This window comes from Aulostomus chinensis, chromosome 13 (genome assembly GCF_037954235.1).
Source record: "Aulostomus chinensis isolate RoL2024-O1b breed Wild chromosome 13, RoL_Achi_v1.0, whole genome shotgun sequence".
In the NCBI taxonomy this organism is placed as follows: domain Eukaryota; kingdom Metazoa; phylum Chordata; class Actinopteri; order Syngnathiformes; family Aulostomidae; genus Aulostomus; species Aulostomus chinensis.
In genome coordinates this window covers 13,052,150-13,059,117 of record NC_141332.1, presented here as the reverse complement: position 1 = coordinate 13,059,117, position 6,968 = coordinate 13,052,150, and positions in this window count along the sequence as shown.

Below are 6,968 nucleotides of genomic sequence, written 5' to 3'. Positions count from 1 at the left end.
ATCTACTTCACAGGGTTCACGCGGTCATGAAGAACCTGGAGAAGTTGCATCATTTAAAAAAAAAAAAAAAAAAAGGCAGCTTCCAGGCCTGGAAAATGGAAACATCATGGAAATTTGCTTCCCAAATACCAGAAAATCAGAGTAAATGTGGTTTAGTTAAGATCTTAAAAAAACACACACAACTGATGTGATTCAGCTTACTTTTAGTTACAATAATTTGGAATTTTGACACGGCTGACTTTCCTCAGGTGTGGAAAAGTGCTACAAGTTCACTTATATGGAGAGGGGTGAACCCTGGTTATATAGATGTGATACAAACTGTCACCTCAGTGAAATTCAAACTTCAGTGGGAGAAGGAAATCAGACTCTCTTTCTCTTAAGTATTTGATAAACCCTAAATAATCCACTACATTGATCATATAATTGATATAAAGTACGTTGAGCAAATGATTTGTCAGTAATTCAAACTTCTATGAAGACAAAGTAGTACAATAACACCCAATTAATGAGTCAACAGCTTCCAAAATGACCATGAAACAAATTGAAATTCTGCTCAAACAAAAATCAAACTGAACAATAAAAAGCACCATGAAGGGAGCATTTACTGGATTATCGTTTTTGAAAATTAATTGAGTAAATTTATGTTTAGAACTGACCTGGTCATCAAATATTGAAAAACTATGATACTAAACTGTGAAGGAAAACTGCAACCAAGAGCAGTTTGACAAATGGTTTCATATTTTAACAGATTATTGATCATCTTTCTGGGACTGCGGGAGGATTGATCTGTCAGAGAAGTGCTAAATCTATTATGGCAGCAGTGATCCAAACACACTTATTGTGTCAAGTGGACTAAATGACAGTGGGTCCTCCAGGAGTCCCCCCCCACCCCCCAAACACACACACACACACACACACACACACACACACTCCCTCCTTGGATCCTCCTTTGGGACTAAAACGCATCACACAACAATAATTTAAAAGCTGACAATAACAAAAACATTCAGTGACACCTCAGAGCTGCTGCTCCGCCACCTCCTGACGACATGAAAGTAGACTTTGATAGAACCGAGCTTGAAAGGAGCCCGGCTGAATGGTTACTGCTTGAATGGTTCTCCCTTCATTTGTCAGATGTCCAAGTAGATGAGCTGATGATGATGGCGGCCTTCTAATCTGACCTGGGAAGAAGATTGGGAAACCTGTTCATTAGCCACATTCAGCTGCTGCCCCTAAACCTTTATTTGCTGACTACTCAGTGAACGGAACTGGTTCTGATCTGCAGGTTCCCATGACAGATATTTCTGGACAGAAACTCTGCGTGTCTGACTTGGTTAAGGACGAGACTCACGCAAGAATAAAAGTTACTGAGATCTCACAGGGAAGGTGTTTGCTTTTCTGCCTATTTATGTTAGACATAGAATCACAATATCTGTTGTTCAATGACCCTTAATTGTTCTCTACGGCGTGCATGTGATTAGTGCTATTGTGAGCTGTTTGTCTGCATGTCTCCAGGAGGTAATGAGGAAGCCTCCCTGTTCACCATGCAGCATTCTGCAGGCACACAAAGGCCTCTAATAACATCCTTAATGTGGACCGCAGCAGGAGAGTCAGCCCCTAATGCAAACCACGACCTTCTGCCGGAGGAGAGATTTTCAAAGAGCTGCTGCTGATGTGCAGATAGGAAGATATCTTCTTTGTGATCCCCCCCCCCTCTCTCTCTCTCTTTCTTTCTTTTTGTGTCTATAATAATAATATAGATCCAAAAAAGAACATTTCCAAAGAGCTGCATCCCTCTAGAGTGCGGGTGATGGCGGTCGCACACATCAAATCTCAATTCCTCGCTCTGTTCTAGAAGTCCGCCATGCTCTTTTTTTCCATCATGATAGCATGATGCAGAGTAGGCTGAAAGTCAGGGCGATCCCTCTGCACCAGACAGTCAGCTCACACCCATCCCACTTCACTGGAACTAGTGTGTGGCCAAAGGCGTCTGAGCCTCGATAAATATGCATCACCGCCTCACAGAAGATGTAGTTATTTTCACCGTTTTTGTGTGGGAGTGTAAATTTATGTGCGTAATCCCTGTGTACTATAATGCTCCTGGTCAAAACCAGAATGAATATTCACACATGGACTCATACACACAAACACACACACACACACACACACACACACACGGGGTTGATCCTTTTAAAGTCAATAGATACACATAAGAGTAGTGTTTCATCTCCACACACACACACACACACACACACACACACACACACACAGACTGCATGCTGCAGATGATGCAACCCCCGAGTAGAGCATGGATCATCCAGGTCGCACATTTGTAATACGTAACGCTCGCTGCGCTTACAAAACTTACAAATCCTTTCAATTCAAATACACTTTTATATTCAAAAGGAAAAAAAATTTTAAAAATAAATAAATGAATAAATGTCTCTTCCTTCCAGAGAAATAAAAACAGCTTTACAACATCTGCTCTTGCAAAATCGAACAGCTTTATTGTTACCATTTGCAGTAAGGAACCTGTAAAAGTTGTAAACTGTGCTCCTTTAAAGAAAACTTTACTTTGTGGGTGTTTTATGTGAGACGCTAAAGACAGATGAGGTGTGAAACCTGCAAGAGGGGGGTGCTTAGATGCAAAATCCACCCTAACAATGGAGTTTGAGAGAGAAACGTTCAACTAGAGATCAAGATTTTAAACCTATTACTGCACCGAGACTGGAAGTGATGATGTCATCAGGTATCGCGGGTTAAGGACTGAAACTGGGGACGTTTTCAAGTGTAACTCTGCCGGCTGTGAGTCAGTAAAATCACAGCAGCGGCGGCAGCGGTGGTGGTTGTCCCAGAGGGGTTGCTCCATTATTCACTGTCTAGGAAGTAGCTCAGGGCTTTCCGCCTTGGTGACATCATTATTTTCTCTCTGCCATTTGTAAAATTTACTGATTCAAACCAATAACGGTCGTGATTTCAGTTTGGCGCCACAAAAAAAAAAAAAACGGACGTACATCGTCATAAAAGGTGATTTTCCAGCAAAATGCAGAGAGCTGCTCTTCACCTGCTCCATGAGAGGCTGTGAGCCAGGAGGTACATTTCATGACTGCTAACTGAAGGTTGCTCCACACGCGTCGCACAGAGCTGTCAAACAAAACTGTTTGGTAAAAGCCAGCGATGCTAATCTGAAGACGGAGGCACGCAGCCGAGAACTGTTGCAATCTTACTTGAGATTTTACTTCTAGCGAGAGTCGAAAGCCCGTTCTCTTCTAACTCCACTTGGGAGGCGACTCCTGCTGACTTGTGATATGCGTGATAGACTCACTCTCATGTTGACATGAAGATGTGAGGTTTTTTTCAAAAGTTCCACAAAATAACTGTTGGACTTTCAAAGGAAAAGGTGCTCCAAGCAGTTGAAGTAAATGGAGACCGATATTCAAATATAGGAAAAAACAAATTAAGAGTACGGTGAGAGGAGTGAGGCTAAAAACATGGCTTCAGGAACTTTCCCCAAGACACACAGGCATGTCAGGACTTCAGGACACTTGGGTTACTACAGTCCAGCGCGATGGAGACATTTCTGATGTATTTGTTTCAACATTTGGACATTGGTGTCCAAAAGTCTTCAAGAGTTGATGACAGCTATCTGACTTTCTTTCTATCTATCTATCTATCTATCTATCTATCTATCTATCTATCTATCTATCTATCTATCTATCTATCTATCTATCTATCTATCTATCTGTCTATCTATCTATCTATCTATCTCTATCTATCAATCTATCTATCTGTCTATCTATCTATCTATCTATCTATCTATCTATCTGTCTATCTATCTATCTATCTATCTATCTATCTCTATCTATCAATCTATCTATCTATCTATCTATCTCTATCTATCAATCTATCTATCTATCTATGTCTATCTATCTATCTATCTATCTATCTATCTATCTATCTATCTATATATCTATCTATCTCTATCTATCAATCTATCTATCTATCTATCTATCTATCTATCTATCTATCTATCTCTATCTATCTATCTATCTATCTCTATCTATCAATCTATCTATCTATCTATGTCTATCTATCTATCTATCTATCTGTCTATCTATCTATCTCTATCTATCAATCTATCTATCAATCTATCTATCAATCTATCTATCTATCTATCTATCTATCTATCTATCTATCTGTCGATCTATCTATCTATCTATCTATCTATCTATCTATCTGTCGATCTATCTTTCTATCTATCTATCTATCTATCTATCTATCTATCTATCTATGTCTATCTATCTATCTATCTATCTATCTATCTATCTATCTATCTATCTATCTATCTATGTCTGTCTATCTATGTCTATCTATCTATCTGTCTATCTATCTATCTGTTGATCTATCTATCTATCTATCTATCTATCTGTCTATCTATCTATCTGTCTATCTATCTATCTATCTATCTATCTATCTATCTATCTATCTGTCTATCTATCTATCTATCTATCTATCTATCTATCTATCTATCTATCTATCTATCTATCTATCTGTCTATCTATCTATCTATCTATCTATCTATCTGTCTATCTATGTATGTATCTATCTATCTATCTATCTATCTATCTATCTATCTATCTATCTATCTATCGATATCGATATTGATATAGATATTGGTTCGCACTGTCACCTCACAGCAAGGAGGTTCTGGGTTCAAGCCCCGGCTCCAACACAGGATGTTTTCTGTGTGGAGTCTGCATGGACTGGTGACCTGTCCAGGGTGAACCCTGCCTCTCACCTGAAGGCTGCTGGGATAGGCTCCAGCCCCCCACAACCCTTCACAGGAATAAGTGGAAGAAGATGGATGGATGGACGGATGTGTCTATCTGTCTATACAAATAACATGTACTCTCAGTGGATACAGTTTCTTGTATAATCAGAGTTATATTACATTAGTTGATAATAATTTAGTTTACAAATCCATCCATCCATTTTCTTCCACTTATCCTGTTAAGGCTCGTGGGGGGGGGGGGGGGTGGAGCCTATCCCAGCAGCCTTCTGGTGAGAGGCGGGGTTCACCCTGGACGGGTCACCAGTCCATCACAGGACCAACACATAGAGACAGACAACCATTCACACTCACAGTCACACCTACAGTCAATTTAGAGTATCAATCAGCCTCGTCCCCTCTTGATGTCTTTGGACTGTGGGAGGAAGCTGGAGTACCAGAGAGAACCCACACAGGAACAGGGAGAACATGGAGACTCACACAGAAAGATCCTGTGATGGAGCCGGGACTCGAACCTGGAACCTTCTTGCTGTGAGGCCACAGTGCTGACCACTGCACCACCGTGCTGCCCATTTACAAATACACAAATATGAAATTTATCAAAAGGAGCTCTGAATGTTTACTGTTTGTACATTAATTGAAACTTGATTGGTCTTAAAGATTGTTTCTTTTTAAAAAGAAAAGGTGTACATCCAGTTTGGTAAACCGGAGACGAAGTATTCACTGATTATTTTTGCATGTGAATATGTATGTAGCTTTGTGGGTTTTTTATCTGTTTTTCAAACACAAAAACCCTACAGAAACATAGACTGAGAGACTTTTTGAGTGTCTGTTGTCCTCATGTGACACAGAATAGCATGCATGCTTTAGCATCTTTATTATAAGTGTATGCATCATTTAGTCACCATGCGAAGTGTCATTCTGCTCAGGTCAGTTTACAGTACGCATCCCTTCTGTCTTTCCTGCTTGTTTTACTCTCCGTCTCGGCTCCCTGCTATCACCACCGGCCACCAACAATCAGGACTGAGTGCTTTCCTGACTGAAACTTGACTGAAGGGCTAATTTTCTGATAACGAGAAAGAGAAATGGACCTAAATCAGCCACAATGACAGAAAATTAATAGCGGTGTTGGTGAAGTGTTGAAGTGATATGCAGATAACAAGACTGCGCAGAGCCTTTGTTTCAGTCATTGGTTAATGAGGCAGGAAACAGAACAGGAATATATATGAGTGTGTGCTGAAAAGCAGTACAGGCACGGTGCTTGTTATTATAGGTGCTATAGTCCTGCACTAATGAAACATACATGTGCATTAGAGGGACTTGTTACTGAAGGACACCAACAACCCGTTCAAATACCTGAGCCAGTGAGTGCTGCCAGAAATAAACAGAAAGTCCTGAGAGTATAAAGCAGGTAACTACCAAAATAATAAGAATAAGAACTATAGAAACATATCTATAGATATATAGATATATAGATCTTGTACTTGAAACTAACCAAAGCACTTGAAAAAATTTTGCTTTAAATTTTAAAGCATAGTTTCAAGTACAAGATCTAGATCTATATATCTATATCTATCTATGTATCTATCTATCTATCAATCTATCTATCTATGTATCTATCTATGTATCTATGTATCTATCTATCTATGTATCTATCTATCTATCAATCTATCTATCTATGTATCTATCTATGTATCTATGTATCTATCTATCTATGTATCTATCTATCTATCTATCAATCTATCTATCTATCTATCTATCTATCTATGTATCTATGTATCTATCTATCTATGTATCTATCTATCTATCAATCTATCTATCTATGTATCTATCTATGTATCTATCTATATATGTATCTATGTATCTATCTATATATGTATCTATGTATCTATATCTATTTATCAATCTATCTATCTATCTATCTATCTATCTATCTATCTATCTATCTATCTATCTATCTATCTCTATCTATCAATCTATCTATCAATCTATCTATCTATGTCTATCTATCTATCCATCTATCAATCTATCTATCTATCTATGTATCTATGTATCTATCTATGTATCTATCTATATATGTATCTATGTATCTATATCTATCTATCAATCTATCTATCTATCTATCTATCTATCTATCTATCTATCTATCTATCTATCTATATCTATATCTATATCTATA